Raw genomic sequence first — 23059 nt, forward strand, 5'->3', positions numbered from 1 at the left:
TTTTTTTTTTTTTTTTAAACAGAATATGTGTTAAGTATAGGATTTCCACTCAGGCCCTTTTCAAACCCATGTTTTAATTTTGCAGGTAGACAGTATTTGTCAACACCCTGTAAACAGGTGGCTGTTCTTGCTTGGTAGGGGAGGGACTAACAGAGACCCACATCCTGGAGGACACAGTGTGGCTCACAGCAGCACATGGACACTCAGCAGATGGGCTGCAGAGGTCCCACCCCTGGCACAGTGGGGGTGGGTCTGGGGGCGGCACACCCACCGAAGCTGGGTGCTTGGGGCAGTGTCCTGAGAGCCCGATGGGCAGCGTCCTTGGATGGCCACAGTGGGGGCTCCTGGGGCTCCTGAGTGGCAGAGCGACACAGTGGTCCTGGGGTGCAGGGAGCCACCGTGATACTGGCACCCGCTGACGTGGGAGGCGGGTCACAGTGTTGCTTGTCACCCATGGGATAGTGAGCTTGGAAGCTGGACCCTCATGCTCAGCAGATGCTTGCAGCCCAGGAGCTATGGTCCCAATAGAGGGGGATTCCACACATAGTAGAGTGAAGGCCACACCATTAGAGAACAGAGGGAGAGGAACAGGCATTGCTGACACCAGCCCCGCTTGTGTGACTTGGGCAAGCTTGCTTTCCACCAAGGAAAGATGTACACATGGTCTCCATGGTTAGAATTGCCTAGACCAGGCCGGGCGCGGTGGCTCACGCCTGTAATCCCAGCACTCTTGGGAGGCGAGGCAGGCGGATCACGAGGTCAGGAGATGGAGACCATCCTGGCTAACATGATGAAGCCCCGTCTCTACTAAAAAGACAAAAAATTAGCCAGGTGTGTTGGCGGGCGCCTGTAGTCCCAGCTACTCGGGAGGCTGAGACAGGAGAATGGCGTGAACCCGGGAGGCGGAGCTTGCAGTGAGCCGAGATCGCACCACTGCACTCCAGCCTGGGGCGACAGGGCGAGACTCCGTCTCAAAAAATAAAATAAAATAAAACAAAATTGCTTAGACCATGTTTGTATATTGCACAGTAGAGTTAACAGTGATGAAAACTGTGAGTGTCTGATGACAAATCCAATAAGACCCAATGCTCAGCTGTGCTTGGTCACGTGGCGCTGAGGACTCCGAGCCTCCTGAAGTCCTCTCCTTTCTGACATTTCCTTGGGAGCATTTGGGCATGGGGCTTCATCCATTAATCTGTGTGTTTAGCATTTGATTTGCACTTGGTTTTTATTTTTTTGTTTTTATGTTTGTTTGTTTGTTTTTGAGACAGGGTCTCACTCTGTTGCCCAGGCTGGAGTAGAATGGTGTGATCTCAACTTTCTGCAGCCTCCGCCTGCCAGATTCAAGCGATCCTCTCACCTCAGCCTCCCAAATAGCTGGGACTACAGGTGTGCACCACCACACCTGGCTAATTTTTTTGTTGTTGTTGTTTGTTTGTTTGTTTGTTTGTTTGTAGAGACAGGGTTTCACCATCTTGCCCAGGCTAGCCTCCAACTCCTGAGCTCAAGCTGTCCACCTGTCTGAGCCTCCCACAGTGCTGGGATCACAGCCCTGGGCCACCGTGCCCGTCCTCCCAGAGTGCTGGGATTACAGGCGTGGGCCACCGCGGCAGGCCTGTAGTTGTTTTCTAATGGAAAGACACTCCTTTATTTTGAAAATGTTACACTTGTGTTGAAATCCTTTTTATCATCTTTCATGTAGTCAGAACATTAGAAGCAGATAGGTAGAGAGTGGGGACTCCTTGTAGGCCATGCTTTTAGGACAGGCCGGATCTCCTAGTGCCTGTGTTCCCTGTTGTAACCCAGCCGGGAGGAGTGGCACCCACAGGTGGCTTTCCTTCCTAATGAAGTGTCACTTTAACCTCGTGTCTCATTAAAGTGCTGGGTTCCCACCAGTGCAGAAGAAACGGTGGTTGTGATCTTAACTTTAGAGGAAATTGTGGGAAATCTGGGCAATGTCCTGCTATAGGACTCCTCCTGGACCCCCTCTGGCCCCTCCTTCAGAGTTTGCCTGGCCCCTAGCACCACAGAAGCACACAGCAAACACACTCCTTCCTTCTGGGTCTTTAAATCCAGTGTGCTGTCTGCGGACGCACACCCCCCTCTAGGTCTGATGATGATCTTGGAGGTGTGGGCAGTCGCGTCGCATTTGTGTGTGCATTTTGTGGCTGCTCCCCTGTACCTGCCCCCAGCCGGGCACTTGGTCCGGCTCTGTTGATGTGCCTCTTGCATCAACCCCTCAAGTCTTGAGTAGCCCACAAGGACAGTGGCTCTGAGCTCCAGAGGTATCCCGGACAAGTGGCCGGAGGCCTGCGTTCTGTGGATTACATGGCAGAAAACTGTGTGGCTGAAAACTGGATCAGCAAATTAACAGTTAGAGCTTTTTCAAACCAACTGGCAAGAGTAGTATCTGAGGTTTCCTGTGATGTCGGCCATCGCTTCTTAATTTAGAAACTAATAAAAGACCTATCTCAGAGTTACAGGGCATCTTGAAGCATGTTGCATGGTCATGTTTACAGTGGATGCCTCAGCACAGGCAGGGGTCTGGCCAGCCAGCTGCCGGCCTACGGGGATCCTGCCCTGCATTTCTCCTAGCCCTTTAGAAGCACTGGCTGTAGGGGAAACTTACAGGTACTCTCTGGGTCAAACCATAAAACAAGCTTGTGAGAACCCACACCGGGGCCTCTCACGGTCCCACACCGGGGCCTCTCACGGTCACACACCGGGGCCTCTCACGGTCACACACTGGGGCCTCTCACGGTCAGTGGTGCCTTGGTCCTTGTTGGTCCTTGCTGTTCGCAGGCCCTGGGCTCCCGTGTGCTGTGTCCGGGGAGCCCAGCTGAGGTGCGGAGACAGGCCTGTCATGTTACTTCAGCTTGTGTGTGTGACGGGGCTTTGCAAACCAAAGGTTCCCTGCCAACACGACATCACTCGCTGTTCTGCTGCAGGGTCCTGAGGCAGCACGCACAGGCTTTCATCGGAGTGGGGATAGCGTTCATAGCGACAGCACCTGTCCTCACCCACTGCGCACTGCGTGCTGGGGGGAGCCCACTCACCTGGAGCCCAGGACGGCAGAGACCCCTGAATGCGGAGGCCTCGAGCTGCTCCCATGCTTCTGGGACTGTGGGATGCACGGATGCCCTGGTGTGGATTTGTTCCTGTGCTGGAAGGAACGGGAGCCCTGTTGCATCCCCTGCTTCGGGGTGCACTGGCCTCTTCTGGGAACGAGGGTGGTATAAGGACACCCAGGTCCGGCCCCGCATCTCTGAGCCAGGACGACGGGGAAGGCACGCACTGAGCTCACTTCCTGTGCTTTCCACAGTGCCCCCACAGGCCGGAGACGGGGCGTCAGGGTGTGTCCTGGTTAGTTATTTGGGGAAGTGGTGAGCAATCAATTTTAGTCATTTTTTATTGTTCTTTGAGGTACAACGTCCGTGCAGGAAATGGCACACATCTTAGGTACACATATGATAGAGCTCATGTCACATGTGCCTGTGGGATCTCCCAGTGAAAGTACAGGACTCCTGGACCTCCCTCCACCCCACTTCTTGAGTGTCTGCCTGGCCCCTAGCACTATGGGGCCCTCATGCATGCAGAAGCCCACAGCAAACACATTCGTGTCTGGCTCTTTGAATCCAGTGTGCTGTCTGGACACCTGTGCCCCGTATGTTGTGGGCCACCTGGACTCATTTGCTCTTCTGCTGCTGGACATTTGGGCTTTTTGCAGTTTGAGGGTGTTTTGCACAAGTGAGTGTGGTATGACATGGTTGGCGGCCTGTGCTGCTCGTCCCTGGGGCGTGCCTGGGATGTTGCTCCTGGGCTGTGGCCTCTCATGGAGCGTGGCTGAGCCTGTGCTGGGCTCTGCTTTTTCTGGGTCAGGGTCTGGCCTACCCGCCTGGCTGCTTCTCATGGACCCGCAGCATGCCACATGCTGGCTGCCCACATGGGTGGGGTGTTTTCTCGTCACTTTGCCAGCCTGGGGTTGGAAGTGGTGGGACATTCCCCCTTTGTGAGAGGAAGCAAAGCAGTGGAGGAAGAAAGGACTCCTCAGAGAATGGCAGGCTTGGAGGGGCAAGAAGAGGTGGACCTGGGCCGGGCGCGGTGGCTCACGCCTGTCATCCCAGCACTTTGGGAGGCTGAGGCGGGCAGATCACGAGGTCAGAAGATTGAGACCATCCTGGCTAACACGGTGAAACCCCGTCTCTACTAAAATACAAAAAAAATTAGCCGGGCGTGGTGGCGGGTGCCTGTAGTCCCAGCTACTCGGGAGGCTGAGGCAGGAGAATGGCGTGAACCCAGGAGGCAGAGGTTGCAGTGAGCTGAGATGGCGCCACTGCACTCCAGCCTGGGGGACAGAGCAAGACTCGTATCAAAAAAAAAAAAAAAAGAGGTGGACCCACTCAGAACCTGAGAGGAGATTGTTTCCATTCAGTCTTGGGGTTCCCTCCCATGTCACCAACTTCAGAAACTTGGCCGTATTGGCAGCATGCTGAGTAGACTCCCAGTCAGCAGGGATTGTGCAGGCCGTTGATGAGGGCTGGGCCAGGCATCAGACATTGTCCAGAGCCCACAGCTTGGGAACAGTGCTTTTTCTTTTCTCTTTTCTTTTTCTTCTTTTCTTTTCTTTTTTCTTTTTTCTTTTTTTTTTTAAGACAGTGTCTCACTCTTGCCCAGGCTGCAAGCCTGGCTTTTTTTTTTTTTTTTTTTAAGAGACAGGGTTTCATCCAGGCTGGTCTTGAACTCCTGGGCTCAAGTGATCCACCCACCTCAGCCTCCCAAAGTGCTTGTTTTACAGGCGTGAGCCACTGCACCTGGCCTTATTTCTGTATTTTATAGATTGAGAAACTTAGATATATCTGACCACCAGTTGAGGGCTCTTCACGAGTTAGGCCAGCCCTTGAATTGTCCTGACTGCTTCTGGTGGTGAGAATAGTGGTTTACCTCTCTTTTCACAACACATACTCACATACTGGGAACATGCTCACAGAATAATACTGTCTCTTTCCATGATGGTGTGTGCAGTGCCCCTAATATCTTCTGTTCTGTATTGTTTCCCTTCCACAAAATGGCTTTATTCATAATTGCCAGAACTTGGAAGCAGCCAAGATGTCCTACAGCGGGTGAGTGGATCAGTCAACCAAGGTCCATCCAGACAACGGAATATTGCAAGGCCCTAGAAACAAATGAGTTGCCAGGCCTGACTGAAAGCAGCCTGTCTCTAAGGACCACACGCTGACATCCGGGAAAGGGCATGTTCAGGTTCCGACTCTGACATCCAGGAAAGGGCAAAACTGTGTAGACAACACAAAGATCAGCAATGCCAGGGGCTGGGGAGAGGGAGGGACGGAGGGATGTGGAGCAGCAGCACAGGGGACCTGGGGCAGTGAAACTGCTCTGTATGATACCACAGCGGTGGGTCCACGTCAGGATACGTTCGTCCAATCACGGACTGCACAGCACCAGGTGGACCCTGAGGTCGTGTGGCCTGTGGGTGATGACGCTGTGTCCAGGGGGGTCGCGGCTGTAACAAACGGCCGCTCTTGTGGGGATGCTGAGCCCCGGGGTGCAGGGGAACCCTCTGTGCTTTATGCTCAATTTTGCTGTGAACCTAAAGCTGCTTTAAAAAATAAAATATTTTTTATCTTCAATGGCTGTATAACATGTTAAAATGATTCTGGAATTGACCTTAGGCATGACCCAAAAGTTGGGATGCAGTACTGCATCTTTGTGCTAGAGTTCCCAGAGCATTGTTGAGCTTGGGCACTGAATCCAGTGACCTCAGACCAGGGACAGGTGCTTCTGCATGCCCCACAGAGGACCCTTGTTCCCTGGGGGTTCCCTGTCGCTCTGGGGAACCACGTGTCAAATCCCCCGGGTGCGCGGGATGGGAAAGTGGCTGAGAAGCCTTGGGCAGCCCCTCTGTTCTGTTGCAGTTCTTGTTTCTTGAGTTTGTGATTACGCTCTCAACTGTGGACCCTTGCATTTAAAAACAAAGCAGCCCTGAGGAGTAATAAAAAATACGAGCATAAAGGAAAGAAGTGGATGTTTCTAAGTGAATTCCTTTCTTTCTCAGTTGTACCAGGATAACCTCCTTAGAGGTGTGGAGGGTGAAACTAGGGAGATCAGGGCAGCGAGGCACTTTGCTCAAAGAGGGCAGTGCAGACCAGGCTCCAGGGAGAGCCCCGCCTGGTCTCTCAGCGCCTCTCTCCTTGTGTTTGTCCTCTGCTTTTTTCTAAAGCCATTACAGTGATAGTAACTTGGATTTAGATAGCGCTTTACTGTTTACAAAGTACTTTTTCATTTAATCCCCACAAAATCTTTTTAAGAGAATGTGTTCTTCTCCTCATTTGGTAGAGGAAGTTGGTGAGAATCAATCAGCGAATGAGGCTCAGTTTTCTTGCATTTGTCTTGGCCTGCAGGTGTCATTTCTCCCCCGAGCTGCTCGTACCTCCCCAGCTGCAGGTGCAGGTGGTGCCGGTGTGGAAGGACGTGTGGAGGTGGAAGGCATCTCTGCCCTCCAGGACTTGGGGGGCTGGGTGTTTCCTTCTGAGTAGGTACAGCCCGCCAGAGGTGTTGGGGCCATCCCAGGACTCCACGGAACTGAAGAGCACTCACCAGGTGTTTCTCATGAGTTGGGTTTTGAGTTTTTTGTCTGTTGCAGTGTTTATAGTCTGCTTGTAAAATGGTCCTTTATTATGAGGATTCTTTAAGACATAAGGAAGTCATTTCTTTGACACATTCTGCAGCTTCTGGCATTTTGTCTTTTAAGATTATTATCTTTTTATATATATATCTAGAGATGGGATCTTGCCGTGTTACCCAGTCTGGTTTCAAACGATCCCTTCCACCTCAGCCTCCCAAAGTTCTGGGATTACAGGCATGAGTCACTGCACCCTACTGAGTTTTTGAATTTTTGTGGGATGTTTTGTATGCCCGTCTTAAGAGAGAGTGTGGTGAACACAGTGGTGATGACGGTTCCCAGCATGTGGGGCCCACGTGCAGGAGCCATCCCAGCCTGTTACCGGAACCAAACCCGAGACCACACCATCACATTCGCCGAAAACATTCACAACCATCACCGTATCTTACACTAAGGCTAGGTGTGGTGGCTTATGCCTATAGCCCCAATATTTTGGGAGGCTGAGGCAGGAGGATCCCTTGAACCCAGGAGTTTGTTTTATTACGCTCCAGCCTGGGAGACGGAGGCGACCCTGTATCTAAATATATACCTATAAATATCTCTGTCTCGCTGAGTCGGTGGGTGCCTTGAACTTCCTCAGCGGCACCACACACCCAGCGGTATCAAAAGGCTGTGTCCTAAATGTGCCATTTTCAGCAGTTCTTCCTTTGAACTGGTTTCCAAACAGGGTCTACACACTAAGATTCTTTCATGTCTTTTAAGTCTTTAATCTGTAAATTCTCCCTTTGTCCTTTTTTCTGGGATTTTCCCCTGTTTGTCAGAGATCGGGGTCTTTGTCCCATAGAGTTGTTCTGTCCATGAGGTATGTGATGTGAATTGTGCATCTAATTTTTAATTTTCTATTAGCCTCATTATAGAGTAAAAAGAAACAAGTGAAGTCAATATTAAGAATGTATTTCACCAGGCCGGGCACAGTGGCTCACGCCTGTAATCCCAGCACTTTGGGAAGCCAAGGCAGGCAGATCACCTGAGGTCAGGAGTTCAAGACCAGCCTGGCCAATATGGCGAAACCCCGTCTGTACTGAAAATACAAAAATTAGCCGGACGTGGTGACACGCGCCTGTAATCCCAGCTACTCTGGAGGCTGAGGCAGGAGAATCACTTGAACCTGGGAGGCAGACATTGCAGTGAGTGGCACCATTGCACTCCAGCCTGGGCGACAGAGTGAGACTCTGTCTCAAAAAAAAAAAAAGGAAGGTTTTTTGCTTATAATATTTTCAAAATTTTAATTTTGTCCTTAGGGCATATGGCACTAACTAGAACTGTACAGTCAAATTACCAGGTTTTAATCTGAAACCACTGGTGGAACAGTTTAAAGAATGTCCACAGAATCTTTGGTCTTCCTCCCTTCAGAAGTGGAATGCCATTCTCTGCTCTCGAGTGTGGGCTGGACGTTGTAACTCACCCAGGAGGAACAGGATGAGGTGGAAGTGAAGCCGTGGAACTTCTGATACAAGAGGTGCCGCGGCTTCCTCCGTGCTACCCCCTCAGTCACTGCGCTGCGGAAGCCCGCTGCCGTGGCACGAGGACCCTCACGCAGCCCCACGGACATGTCCACACCTCTACAGCCGTGTCTATGCACCAAGGCCTTTGGACCCTCTGCCAGAGCCAGCAGCAGCCCTCCCGGTGTGCGCGCTGCGGCCTGGGAAGCAGCCCCTCCCTCTCCACTAGCACCTGGCTCACATCCTGAGCCAGGTCCCCCAGCCTTTCCCCACCCAGAAGCTATGGTGTCAGGAATGCTTCTGCTGTGGTGTTGGCTACATGGTCATTGTTGACAAATGCTTTCTGTGTCCTGCCCCTGACCGGACACACAGCTCAGTGTATTGCTTCCTCTTCTTTTTTGAAGTTTTAGAGATTGCTTTTTGTGTTTTTATATTGAATGCTTTAAATCCTTAAAATGTTTAATGTCAGTGAAATATATTTAAATCATTGTAAACATTATTAAAATGTTTATATTTAATGTGAATACTTAAGCTTTTATGTTTTACATTTATTTTATTTTATTTTATTTTATTTTATTTTATTTTATTTTATTTTATTTTATTTTTGAGACAAGGTCTCACTCTTGTCTGTCACCCAGAATGGAGTGCAGTGGTGTGATCTCGGCTTACTGCAGCCTCTGCCTCCCAGTGCCTCAGACTCCCGAGTAGCTGGGATTACAGGCACGCAGCACCAAGCCCGGCTAATATTTTGTATTTTTAGTAGAGATGGGATTTCACCATGTTGGCCAGGCTGGTTTCGAACTCCTGACCTGAAGCGATCTGCCTGCCTCGGCCTCCCAGACTGCTGGGATTCACTGCACCCAGCCCCATTTTATATTTAGGGTTTAAAATGATGTAAAATGCATGATTCCAAAGCCAAATACACAAAACAAGGTTCATGAAGGAAATGAAAGGGAGATTTTACCTCCTGCCTCATGCTGTTTTCTACTTTATTCCTTCTGAAGGGAGCTTTCACCTCCTGCTTCACGCTGTTTTTTACTTTATTCCTTATGTCTTTCTAGGGGAATTAAATTTCTTTTCTGTTACTAGTTAATTTTGTAACAGCTTTATTGAATTACAATTGACATATTATAAACTTTACCCATTTTAAATGTACAGTTCAGTGGGTTTTGGGAAATGTATACTGGTGGGGAAACACTACCACATAAAAGTATAGAGTATTTCCATCACCCATGGGAGTTTCCTTATACCCCTTGTTTGTGTTTTTTCCCCCCTTTTTTCCTTTTTTCTGTGAAATCGTTATAGACTCACAGGAAGTTGCGAAAATAGCAGCATCCCTTGTGCCCTTCCCCACCTTCCCCCAGTGGCTGGGAACGTGACCCTGGAAGGCAGGGTGACTGCCCTGCAGACTTGATTCAGATCCTCCTGTCTTATCCTGGATACCAGGTCCTAGAGCCTCCTTGACAGCCACGGACAGACATGAGCCCTCCTCATGGAGTCCTCACCTGTTTTCCCCTGGTTCCTGGAGGAAGCTGTGGGAGTGGAGTCCACAGGGAGTGACCTGCGCGATGGGCGTTGTGTACTCAGTCAGCAGGGGCCTGTGCTCCTGGGTGTATCCATAGCCCTCCCTTTTACTGCTGAGGGGATGCCGTGATATGAACGAAACCCAGTTTGGACGACACCGTTGAAGGGTTTTCCCTATTGTCTGTTGTCAATAAAAGTTCTGTGAACATTGTCAGCAGGTCTTCGTGTGCACATGAGGTTCCATTTTCTCAGATAAATGTCCTGGGGTGCAGTTGTTGAGTGGGGTAGCAAGCGCACACTTAGGTTCTTGAGGCTGCCTTGCTGTTCTCCAGAGCAGCAGCACCACTTCCCATTCCCACAGCAAGCGAGAGAGTTCCAGCTTTTCTGCGTCCTCTCCAGCATCCTTGAGTAGTTTGTATTTTAGCTGTTCGGATAGGTGTGCAGTAATATCTCACTGCGGTTCTAAGTTGCATTTCCCTAACAGCTTAGGATGTCGAGTGTCTTCATGGCTTGTTCAGCACGTGCACCTCCGCTGAATGTCTGTGTCTTTTCTCTTATTTTCTAATTCATGTTTGTTGTTTGATATTTCTTTCTTCTGCATACAAGCTTACTATCTGACTTGTGATTTGCAGACATTTTCCCCTGTCTGCAGTTGGTCTTTTCACTTTTTAAACGCCATCTTTCGAAGAGCAAAAGTTTTTAATTTTGTCGAGGTAGCTTTATCAGTTTTTTTCTTTTATGGATTGTGCTTTTGGTGCCATGTCTAACAACTCTTGGCCCTAAAGATTTTCTCCTGTTTTTTCCTAAAATCTGTATAGGTTTTTCTAGTTTTGTTCCATTTGAACCTAAGCATTTTATTTTTATTTGGAGCACCTGTAAATGGTACTGTGTCTTTATTTCTTGTTTTCATATGATTATTGCTAGCATGCAGAAATAGAATGGTACTGTCTTTATTTCTTGTTTTCATATGATCGTTACTAGCATGCAGAAATAGGATGGTACTGTGTCTTTATTTCTTGTTTTCATGATTATTGCAGAAATAGGACGGGTGTTGGTGTGTTGATCTCGGATTCTGTGTCCTTGCTGAACTCTATTAAATAAAGTTTCTTGGAATTTTGATTCCTTGTGATTTTCGACATGGACACTTACGCCGTCTTCAGAGAGAGACAGTTTTATTCCATTTCTTCCTTTCCACCCTGTATGTTATTTCGTCTGCAGCCTTTAGCACGTCACTCTTGATCATGTCCGCCTTGAGCTCTTGGTAGATGGCCTTGATCGTGTTGGATGTTTCTCCACACTCTTGTTTGCTGGGAGTTTTATCCTGAGTTTTGAATGTTATCACGTGATTTTCTGCACCAGTGGTGATGATGTGATGTTTCTTTAGCTTGCTGGCATGCTGGGTGACATGGATTGCTAGTCGAGCCAGCCTTACGTATTTTACTGTTAACAGAAGTGTAGGTGTTCCTCTGCATTTCCAAGTAGACTTCTTGCTGCACCCGCTTTTCTCTGCGTCTCCGCCTAGCCATGTATCTGCGGAACCTCGTTCGTCCTGTCAACCCCACGGGCAGATGTGCCCGGATGCCACCAGCAGCCCCTGGCGAGTGGCATTGTGTTCAGCCCCTTTCTTAGGAGATGCTGCAGGGCCAAGCACCTTTTCATGCCCTGGTTGTGTTTTTTTGGTTTGGGGTTTGGGTTTTTTTCACATAGGGTCTCGCTCTGTCACCCAGGTTGGAGTGCAGTGGTGCGATCTCAGCTCACTGCAGCCTCCACCTCCTGGGCCCAACGGGTCTTCCCGCCTCAGGCTCCCAAGGAGCTGGGATTACAGGTGTGTGCCACCTCAACTGGCTAATTTTTTAATATTTTGTAAAGATGAGGTTTCCCTACATTGCCCGGGTCTCAAACTCGTGGGCCCAAATGACCCCCCTGCCTTGGCCTCCTGAGTAGCTGGGACCACAGGGATGAGCCACCGTGCCTGGCCCTTTTGGTGTAATTTGGGAGCTGGTTGCTGGGTGGGGTGCACCTTGTGCTGCAGGGTCGGGGCGGGGTGGCTGCGTCACCTGCTGGCCGTCCTCCCCTGCATTCCCAGCAGCGGTGCGTGACACCCCGACCTTTCTAACCTTCCTCTTCCCTGCGTGTTTCTCTCTGCTGGTCACTTCCGTGTGTTTATTTCCACACTCGCAAGCCTGGGAGGATATCTGCTGAGTCACCCTCCATCTGCTGTCCCTGCCTTATGGCCGTGATTCTTTTTAGCTGTGCAATTGCACCTTTGACACACACGCCTACATTTCGTTGTCTTCATCACGTTTAGTTTGTATCTTGGTGTGCCTTCTGTGTAAAAGAAGCATTTTCCTTGCTCCTCTTCCCCTCCGTCTTCACAGAGCTGTGTGTGTCTCCTTGGCAGGCTCCAGGCTCCCTGTTGCACTCTGCAGTGGGTGCCCTGCAGCGTGTGTCGGGCATGACTAGGCCTGGCATGGTGGGAAGCCTCAAGCTGCCCCCATCATGCGCGTGCCCCTGAGGGTCCCAGTAGGGCCTGGCAGGGCAACGGGGCCTCCTTCCTCTACGAGGCCAGGGCCCCTGAGAAGAGCAGGTCCTGCAGCGAAAGGTCAGGGACACCGCTGAGGCCTTGCAGGGACATACTGTGGCCTTTGTGTCTGTCACCTTCTGCAACACTGCTTCAGCTGAAACGCAGCACAACACCCACACGTCCACACAGTCTGCATGGACAGCTCAGCACACGACAAAGCAAATGCCTCTGCAGCCTTCACTTAGAACCCGTTTCACCCTCACTTCCAATTCCATCCACCAAGCAGCCGTTTTCCATGCTTCGATGATGTCTTGTCTACTAAGTATGCATCCCTAAGTACTGTAGTTGCTATGTTCAGAAATTTATGTAAATGTATCATGTATTTTGTCCCCAACATTATGAATGTGTGTGTGTGTGTGTGTGTGTGTGTGTGTGTGTGTGNACTGTGTCTTTATTTCTTGTTTTCATATGATTATTGCTAGCATGCAGAAATAGAATGGTACTGTCTTTATTTCTTGTTTTCATATGATCGTTACTAGCATGCAGAAATAGGATGGTACTGTGTCTTTATTTCTTGTTTTCATGATTATTGCAGAAATAGGACGGGTGTTGGTGTGTTGATCTCGGATTCTGTGTCCTTGCTGAACTCTATTAAATAAAGTTTCTTGGAATTTTTGATTCCTTGTGATTTTCGACATGGACACTTACGCCGTCTTCAGAGAGAGACAGTTTTATTCCATTTCTTCCTTTCCACCCTGTATGTTATTTCGTCTGCAGCCTTTAGCACGTCACTCTTGATCATGTCCGCCTTGAGCTCTTGGTAGATGGCCTTGATCGTGTTGGATGTTTCTCCACACTCTTGTTTGCTGGGAGTTTTTATCCTGAGTTTTGAATGTTATCACGTGATTTTCTGCACCAGTGGTGATGATGTGATGTTTCTTTAGCTTGCTGGCATGCTGGGTGACATGGATTGCTAGTCGAGCCAGCCTTACGTATTTTACTGTTAACAGAAGTGTAGGTGTTCCTCTGCATTTCCAAGTAGACTTCTTGCTGCACCCGCTTTTCTCTGCGTCTCCGCCTAGCCATGTATCTGCGGAACCTCGTTCGTCCTGTCAACCCCACGGGCAGATGTGCCCGGATGCCACCAGCAGCCCCTGGCGAGTGGCATTGTGTTCAGCCCCTTTCTTAGGAGATGCTGCAGGGCCAAGCACCTTTTCATGCCCTGGTTGTGTTTTTTTGGTTTGGGGTTTGGGTTTTTTTCACATAGGGTCTCGCTCTGTCACCCAGGTTGGAGTGCAGTGGTGCGATCTCAGCTCACTGCAGCCTCCACCTCCTGGGCCCAACGGGTCTTCCCGCCTCAGGCTCCCAAGGAGCTGGGATTACAGGTGTGTGCCACCTCAACTGGCTAATTTTTTAATATTTTTGTAAAGATGAGGTTTCCCTACATTGCCCGGGTCTCAAACTCGTGGGCCCAAATGACCCCCCTGCCTTGGCCTCCTGAGTAGCTGGGACCACAGGGATGAGCCACCGTGCCTGGCCCTTTTGGTGTAATTTGGGAGCTGGTTGCTGGGTGGGGTGCACCTTGTGCTGCAGGGTCGGGGGCGGGGTGGCTGCGTCACCTGCTGGCCGTCCTCCCCTGCATTCCCAGCAGCGGTGCGTGACACCCCGACCTTTCTAACCTTCCTCTTCCCTGCGTGTTTCTCTCTGCTGGTCACTTCCGTGTGTTTATTTCCACACTCGCAAGCCTGGGAGGATATCTGCTGAGTCACCCTCCATCTGCTGTCCCTGCCTTATGGCCGTGATTCTTTTTAGCTGTGCAATTGCACCTTTGACACACACGCCTACATTTCGTTGTCTTCATCACGTTTAGTTTGTATCTTGGTGTGCCTTCTGTGTAAAAGAAGCATTTTCCTTGCTCCTCTTCCCCTCCGTCTTCACAGAGCTGTGTGTGTCTCCTTGGCAGGCTCCAGGCTCCCTGTTGCACTCTGCAGTGGGTGCCCTGCAGCGTGTGTCGGGCATGACTAGGCCTGGCATGGTGGGAAGCCTCAAGCTGCCCCATCATGCGCGTGCCCCTGAGGGTCCCAGTAGGGCCTGGCAGGGCAACGGGGCCTCCTTCCTCTACGAGGCCAGGGCCCCTGAGAAGAGCAGGTCCTGCAGCGAAAGGTCAGGGACACCGCTGAGGCCTTGCAGGGACATACTGTGGCCTTTGTGTCTGTCACCTTCTGCAACACTGCTTCAGCTGAAACGCAGCACAACACCCACACGTCCACACAGTCTGCATGGACAGCTCAGCACACGACAAAGCAAATGCCTCTGCAGCCTTCACTTAGAACCCGTTTCACCCTCACTTCCAATTCCATCCACCAAGCAGCCGTTTTCCATGCTTCGATGATGTCTTGTCTACTAAGTATGCATCCCTAAGTACTGTAGTTGCTATGTTCAGAAATTTATGTAAATGTATCATGTATTTTGTCCCCAACATTATGAATGTGTGTGTGTGTGTGTGTGTGTGTGTGTGTGTGTGTGAGAGAGAGAGAGAGAGAGAGAGAGAGAGAGAGAGGAGAGGGACAGGGGAGAGGGGAGAGGGTCTGGCTCCGATGCCCAGGCTGGAGTATAGTGGCATGATCTTGGCTCACTGCAGCCTCGACCTCCTGGGCTCAAGTGATCCTCCTGCCTCAGCCTTCGTGGTAGCTGAGACTGCCAGCGTGCACCACAGCACCCAGCTAGTTTTTAAATTTTTCGTAGAGACAGGGTTCTTCAACATTATTTGTGAGATTGACTTAAGTTGTGGTATTTTCGCTTCCTCTGCTGTGTAGTGTTCCATCCTCGCATCGTAGTGACACGCTGCAAACCCCACTGCTGTGAAGCATTTTGCATGTGTCTCTCGTGTGTGCGCCTGCCTTTCTTTTGGACGTGTGTGTTCAGAATGGCATTGCTGGGCTATAGGGCACACTTGTGTTCATTGTGAGTAGAGATTTCCAGATGCGTGAGTTGGCCCTGATGAGAATGGACCAGTTTGCTTTGCTCCACCTCTTCGCCAGTACTTGAGTGTGTGAGTCAGGGTTCTCTAGAGGGACAGCACTAATAGGATAGATGTATACATGGAGGGGAGTTTATTGGGAGTATTGACTCACCGATCACGAGGTGAAGTCCCACAATAGGCCGTCTGCAAGCTGAGGAGCCTGGAAGCTGGTCCGAGTCCCAAAACCTCAAAAGTAGGGAAGCAACAGCCACACCCTTCAGTCTGTGGCTGAAGGCCTGAGAGCCCCTGGGAAACCACTGGTGTAGGCCCTAGAGCCCAAAAGCTGAAGCACTTGGAGTCTGATGTTCGGGGGCAGGAAGTATCCAGCATGGAAGAAAGATGGAGGCTGGAAGACTCAGCCAATCCAGTCCTTCCGCGTTCCTCTGCCTGCTTTACTCTAGCTGTGCTGGCAGCTGATGAGATGGTGCCCACCCAGATGGAGGGGGCTCTGCCTCTCCCCGTCCGCTGACTCCATTGTGAATCTCCTTTGGCAGCTCCCTCAAGACGCTCCCAGGAACAGCACCTCGCATCCTTCAGTCCAGTCAAGTTGACACTCAGTAGTAACCCTCACACTTACCTTGGTTTTAGTTTGCGTTTTCTTTCTTTTTTTTTTTTTTTGAGACGGAGTCTCGCTCTGTTGCCCAGGCTGGAGTGCAGTGGCCGGATCTCAGCTCACTGCAAGCTCCGCCTCCCGGGTTCACGCCATTCTCCTGCCTCAGCCTCCTGAGTAGCTGGGACTACAGCCACCCGCCACCACGCCCGGCTAATTTTTTTTGTATTTTTAGTAGAGATGGGGTTTCACCGTGTTAGCCAGGATGGTCTCGATCTCCTGACTTCGTGATCCGCCTGTCTCGGCCTCCCAAAGTGCTGGGATTACAGGCTTGAGCCACCGCGCCCGGCCAAGTTTGCGTTTTCTTGATGACTTAGCAAAGCTGAGAACTTTGTGCCCACTTGCCGCCCTCCTGGCCTTTTCTCTTCTGTGAGGCACCACGTCGCCCCACCTCCTGTGTCCACGCTCCTGTCGGGTGGTCCTTGTTTCTGGAGCAAGGGGCCTCTGTTATGTTCCACAGCCTAGCGACCAAGCATGTGTGTGAGGGGCCAAAGCAGAGGCCAGAGATGCTGAACGCCCTCTCGGTGCTGCTGCCCACCCTGTGATAACAGAAAATATAAGTGGAAAACAGGGCTGCAGTAGAGAGCCTGTGTGCCTTGGAGCACAGAGGGTGGGGAGCACTTTGGGAGGCTGAGGTGGGCAGATCATGAGGTCAAGAGACGGAGACCATCCTGGCCAACATGGTGAAACCCCGTCTCTACCAAAATATAAAATTAGCCGGGCGCACTGGGGGTTTGGTTTGAACCTGTGAATTTTGGGGTGTGTGAGGGGGCTGACACAAACATTCAGACCATAGCAAAGAGATTCTACCCCGTGGTTTGTGGTACCCCCCTGGCCTTGGCCAGTGTGGCTTATGGGGTGAGAGGGAGGACACCCATGTTAGGAGCCCTTCCCACAAAGTCATAGCTGGAACCCCACAGTTGATGTGGCCCTGAGGAGGAGGGAGAGAGTTGGACTCTCGGGGAGGGCTCTTCAGAACGTGCAGGGATGTGTGGAGGCTGGACAGAGACAGAGACGCTGATGTGGACTGTCAGGCGGTGCCTGGGAGGGCCTCTGTCCCTTGGCTCAGCCCCTGCCCACAGTTCTGCCCCTGCCCTGGGCTCTGCCCCTCCCACCATCCTCGGCTCAGCCCCCCTGCCCTCGGCTCTGCCCCTGCCCTCGGCTCAGCCCCTGCCCTCGGCTCTGCCCCACTGCCCTCGGCTCTGCCCCGCTGCCCTCGGCTCTGCCCCGCTGCCCTCGGCTCTGCCCCCCTGCCCTCGGCTCAGCCCCTGCCCTCAGCTGCTCTCCCCTTGCCCACTGAGATGGTGAGAGGTGAGAGGCCAGTGGTGCTTCTCTTCCACACCCAGGCTGGCCACAGTGCTGTGGGCCATGGGGTGTGTCACTCAAGGGCTTTGCACACAGTAGGCCCGCAAGGTGTGCAGCTCTTTTTCCTTTTCTCGTTTTTTTCTTTTTCCTCCGCTCAGTCGGTTGGCGTCTTCTCTCCCTCTGAGGTGTGCACAGGGCACCACTCCTGACGCAGCCGCTGGAGAACGTGCTCCTCCCTTTCCATAGAGGGCACGACAGCCCGCAGGGCTCAGCCAGAAAAGGCAGGGGTTGCTGTAAAGCATCCTTCAGACACCAGCCTGGGACAGACACCAGCCTGGGAAGCATGGCGAAAGCCAGCTGCACAGAAAATACAAACATTAGCCAGGCATGGTGCCATGGGCCTGTACTCCCAGCTACTTGGGAGGCTCAGGTGGGAGGATAGCTTGAGCCCAGGAGGAGGAGGCTGCAGTGAGCTGTGATCACACCGTTGTACTCCAGCCTGGGCAACACAGCCAGACCTTGCCTCAAACGAACAAGCAAAAGAACTCTTCAGATAAAGATAAGGTATCTGGAGCATGGCCGTGTGCTGCAGGCAGGCCAGGCCTCATCACCATGCAGGGTTGTGCCCAGGGCCAAGGTGGGAGCAAGCCACAGTGCTACACAGGGCTGCTGCTTCCAGCTGGTCCTCACTCCCCTTGTCCCATCCTCCCCAGTATCCCCTCAAGGCAAACAGGCCTTTGGTGTTTGATCCTCTCAATCACAAGTGTGCTCCTGTCTTTGGAATTGGAGCTGGGATTGAAGGTTCTTGGAGAGCTTCCTTTGAAGGGCTTCCCTCCCCTTTTTCCCCAGCTGCTGACTTCCCCGGCTGCTGACTTCCCCGTCTTCCTCCTCCTGGGCCTCCGAGGCCACGTGCCTGCGTGAGGGGAGGAGCTGAATCACATCCCTTCTCAGGGGCTTTGGGCACCATTTGATACGTAAACGTTTGGTCATTACACAAGCTAGTGGTTGGTGGAGTTGTTCACTTACATAAGGAGAGGAGCATTTGCCCAGGACGTACGTAAGCCCTGTTCTATCAATATACTGTGGAAGTCAAATCTGAATTTGAAGTGTTCTCTTTCTCTCTGGGAGTCTTTGGACGGTAATGTCACATCTGTTCAGGGAGAGAGACTTACCCAGGTGGAAGGGGGCTTGGTATTTTAATACAAATTACAGCGAACCCTTGAACAACACAGGGATTGAGAGCGCCAGCCTCCTGTGCAGTTGAAAAGTTGAAAAGTGTATAACTTTTAACTTTCCCCAAACTCAACCAACAGCCTTCTGTTGACCAGAGCCTTCCTGACCACATAAAGCCAGTCATGCACATTTTGTATGTTACGTGTGTTCTACTCTTACCGTTAGGGTAAAGCAAGCTAGAGACACGAAAAGACTAAGATCACGAGGAGAAAATAGACTTAAGCCTTGCGCAGCAGCAGCAGGTCTCCACAAATGGCTTTCGTCGTCCTCGTTTTCACATTGAGGAGGCTGAAGAGGAAGAGGAGAGATGGGTCTTGCGGTCTCAGGAGAGGCAGGGGTGGAAGAAAATATGGTGTAAGTGAACCCGCATAGCACAGACCCAGAGCCCGGTTGTACAGGGGCAGCTCTACTCACATTCCATCCCTTTACTGAAGGGGCAGTGCAAACCCAAAGAAGTCTTTTTTTTTCTGTGAGTTTTCAGAATGAGTTGTGTCATTACAAGTTTTTTCTGGTACAGTCCTTCTCAGATGTTAGTGTGCAGAACAGAACATGATTAAAGTGCAGGTTTGGGTTCAGAAGGCCCGAGAGGACCTGTGAATCTCCATGGTCCACGGACTCCCTGGTGATGCCAAGGCCTCTGGCAAGGAGTGCTCCTGGGCAGCCCCTGCCCCACAGCTCCCCGCTCCCCACCCCGCCCCGCAGCTTCCTCCCCACAGCCTCCTCCCCGCAGCTCCTGCGCCACACCTGGCCCTACAGGAATCCTGCCCGCCGCACAGGTGTCTCAGGGTTGTCCTGGTCCAGCTCCAATCTTAGAAGCCCAGGAGAGGCAGCTCCGGATTCCCCACCAGTGCCTGCTCTTCACTTGTCAGCTGAAGAGACCAGATAGGCTGAAATTCCTGGGGTTTTGCTAAACTGACCTTGCAGTAGTCAGTGTAACCCCTTCTGTGTCAGGCTTGGTCCTGGAGGAGGGCTCTTTGGTGCTCGCTGCATCTCTTGTGGAGTGGAGGGAGTGGCAGTTGGGCTCCTGTGGGTGCGGAGGGGGAGGGCGCGGTGCCTGGATGGTTTAGGCGAAGACTCTGTGCTTGCTGGTGCATGGTGGGTGCTAGGAAACCTGCCCTGTGCTTTCCCTGGGCCGGTCTTGACAGCATCTCTCACCCCTGAGTGCTCTCGAAGCCACCTTCAGGGAGGAGCAGGGCATCGTTGTTCCTGTCATGTCTGTGTAAGGATTGTCTTTTGAGCCCCACTGCAGGGGAGGCAGAGCCCCTCTGGGCCGCAGGGCCTCCCGCAGTGTGGAGAGGACAGGGCAAGGATGGCTGTGCCCAGCATCACTGGCCCTGGATCCCAGAGCTGGCCCCAGACACTGTCCACTCTGCTGGGCTGAGTTGTGTCTTTATTTTGGCACAGACGCGGGGCTGCCAGGTAATCGGCAAGTTCCCTGAGCCCACAGCATTGGCGCCGTGGCTTCTGCCTCAGGGAGTGTGCCGGTGGCTCGTGTGGGGGACTCCTGCCACCCTGGACTCTCGGTGACCCTGGCAGTCCACAAAGCCGGGACTGTTGCTGTCAGGAGGTGAAGTAACAGGGAATGCGTGGCCTGGAGCTGGTCAGGGCCGGGTGCTGGCCGGCCCCTTCAGCAGCGGCTCTGCATTTCCCTTCCTGCGAGCCGGGCCCTTGCTGCTCACCACAGGGCGTGAGTCAGCCCCAGTGCCCCGAGGTGTGTTTCAGTCTCCTGCTGACTCAAGGGTCATGAGTTTAAAATAGACTTTGCCTGATAACTTGGAAATGAGGGAGATTTAGGCTGCACTTAAAATGCGTCTAGGCAGGGACAGCCAAGTCACCTTCCAGGGAAGAATCTCTCCCGGGAGTGAGACCTGGTGGCTCCTGCTGTGTGGTCAGCTGTGCGGCATCGTGATGAGAAGGCACAGGGGCCAGGCCCGGGCAGCAGCGGAACTGTGTAAAGAGGGGACTCTCAGCTTCTCCGACTGCTTTATGTGACAGCTCTGCCAGGGAGGCCCGGGGGCGTTGCCACAGCCCCCACCTTCGGACAACGCCCACGAGTCAGCAGAGCCTGTGGTCCTGACTCCTGAGTGCCGTGCATCCCCTGGCTGCCATTTCATGGCAAGGGGCGAGGCTGACCAGCCCTGAGCCCGGTGGAGGGAACACAGGGCGGTGTGGGGGCCAGAGGTGCCAGAGGCATCACCAGGGCAACTTCCGGGAGGACTGGGATGGCAAGTTTTGGAAGAGAACAAAAGCAGCTGGAGTCTCTGTCCTCATCTGGTCTCCCATTGACAAAGACTCTAGAGTGGGCCGCGTGCTGCACGCCTGGTGCCTGCAGACGGGTCCTGGGAGGTGTAGGATGGGCTAGATGGCAGCTACATCCGAGCCAGCTTCATCCACTTCCACCCAGATGCTTCAGCAGCACATCTCAGCTGTCGCCATCTCGATGACTGTGATGAGGGTGGTGGTTCATGGAGGGCGGGGGCTGGGGTTTCAGGGCCTCAAGCACATCGTTGCCATCGGTAACATGTAGCCAAGGCCAGGCGGGCATGAGGGTCCTGGAAGGGCAGCAACCTGGATGGTCTTAGCTGTCGTCATGCAGGTGGCGGGAGAAATCTCCAGAAAGCACAGCGTCCACCTGGGACAACACTCCCGAGCCCCTGGAGTGTTCACAGTGATGCAGGCCGTGAAAAGTATTCTGCTGGTGGGTGCCACCCACTTCCTTTACCTCCTGAGTGGACTCGCAGATCCCGGGTCCATCAGGGAAGGTGCCTGGGCATAGCACCAAGCTAGGGACATGGAGAGAATGGGGTGTTTCAGGAGTGAAGTGGTAAGCCTCCGCAGTGTGGGCCCAGACGCCGTCCACAGGACGTGGGGTCTGTTTCCTGACCACACCAGAGCTGTTGAGCGTGTCCATGGGCCACAGACTCACATTTGGGATCAGGACAGTGGACTCTACCATGGTGAAGGCCCCATTTTTCCATCATGAGAGCAGACAGTCTGGATTTTTTAAAACGTTACTTCCTGATAACCCTTAAACTTCTAAACATTACCACGGAGCTTCTAGACAGCCGTACGTTTGAACAGCCTTCCCTGAGTCAGGTGCTGAGATGCCAGTTCTCCAGGCGGAGACATTCCAGTTTTGTGGTGGAAAACTGGAAGAGAATGTAAAATTCAGAGGTTCAGGTAGAGGGAGAAAATAGCTCTGGCCTCAGCCATCAGGGATGATGGATGGAAACACCTGCTCACCTGCACTGCAGGTGGAGGCGACAGGCAGTGAATACGTTGACGCGACCTGTCCCTCTCTCCAGAATAACTTTAGATGTGTTCTTGTGCCAGTTAAATACCAAGACAGCACTTTGTGGGATTTTATCATTTATTTTGGAAAGACAAAGCAGGTCGTGAGATGGTGTTGGAGGAGAAGCATCTTGTGGTCTCGCCCAAGCCTGCGTCCAGGGGCAGGTGGCACACGGCCTAACCTTTAGCTGACAGGGTGGAGGTGGGAGAGGCTCGGAGTGGAGCTGCGGCTCACAGTTAGGTCTGCACGTCGTGTTTTAAAAGCCACACGAGTGGCTTTAGTGCATGAGTGAGATGGGTGAATACAGGGGAAGCGAGTTGCGGAAGCTACTTCTCTCAGCATGGTCTTGCACAGAGGTGCTAATGTGGCGAAAAGAGCGGAGACGTGTACACAGTTCAGTTTGTATGAGATGTTTTCTAACTGACATGTGGCGAGGACATGACGGGAGGACAGTGGCTTTGGGCATGGGGGCATAGGTATGTCCCCCATTCCTCTTGTGAGTGCACCTGGGAGGCCTGACTGTGATGGTGAACAAACCTAGAAGGCCTGCAGGCAGGGAGGAGGCCCGTGCTCTAAGAGGGTCTGTGCCAGGTGTGGCGTGGTGAAGTTGGTGCCGCCACAGAAGAGACCAGGATGAGGCTGGGAAGGAGGGAGTGCACTGGCACTGCGTGTCGTAGAGGGGTCGCCTCAACCACGGGGGCCAGGAGTGGGAAGCAGGGGCTCGGGGAAGGCCTCCCCCGACTGCCTGTTGGGTTTTCTGCAGGAAGAGTGGGACGGGGCAGAGCGAGTAGTTTGGGAGTGGCTGGCTACTTTGGAAAGTTCTTGCAGGCTTTGTGCTGTAGGCGTGCTTTCTAGTTTCCTTTACCTGGCTCTGCGCTGGTTTCAGGGTTTCAGGCAGGGCTTGGCCTGGGTGTGGAGTTGGGTAAGAAGGTGATTGGGTTGCATGGGAGCCCTTGACTGTCTACGAATTTGCCAGTCCTGAGAGGGGCAGTCTCTTCCTGGCCAGAAACTTCTTAAGATGCCAAAATTTCCTAAAATAAAGCATGATTAATAAATACAAATAAAACATGATTTATACAGTATGTGTCCTCAGATTTCCTGGGAAATCCAGGAGCTGGAGCCTGAGGCCCAGGGGGGCATCTGCTTTCATGGGCGAGGAGTTGGGACCTCGGAGCTGCCGGGACTCCCTCAGAGACACCCCTGGCCCACCAAGTTAGGAACTGGGTGTGCAGAAAGCACAGGCCTGGTGGGGACAGGAGCTCCTTCCCAGGTGGTGAGTGGACTGTGAGGCTGAGGCTGTGGACGTGACCTGCCAGACCTGAGGGCTGGGTACTGCACTGCGTGTCGTGAGCTTGCCTGTGCTGTGGGGAAGGGACTGCCTTGTGGCGCCTGACCGTTTTGGGTGCA

At 52.4% G+C, this 23059-nt stretch overlaps 1 protein-coding gene across 1 annotated transcript in view; it reads left to right on the plus strand.

The window, feature by feature from the left end:
• Positions 1 to 23059, plus strand: part of ANKRD11 (ankyrin repeat domain 11) — a 144633-nt gene that overhangs the window by 81139 nt on the left and 40435 nt on the right.

This window comes from Rhinopithecus bieti, unplaced genomic scaffold (genome assembly GCF_001698545.2).
Source record: "Rhinopithecus bieti isolate Rb0 unplaced genomic scaffold, ASM169854v2 scaffold_1037, whole genome shotgun sequence".
In the NCBI taxonomy this organism is placed as follows: domain Eukaryota; kingdom Metazoa; phylum Chordata; class Mammalia; order Primates; family Cercopithecidae; genus Rhinopithecus; species Rhinopithecus bieti.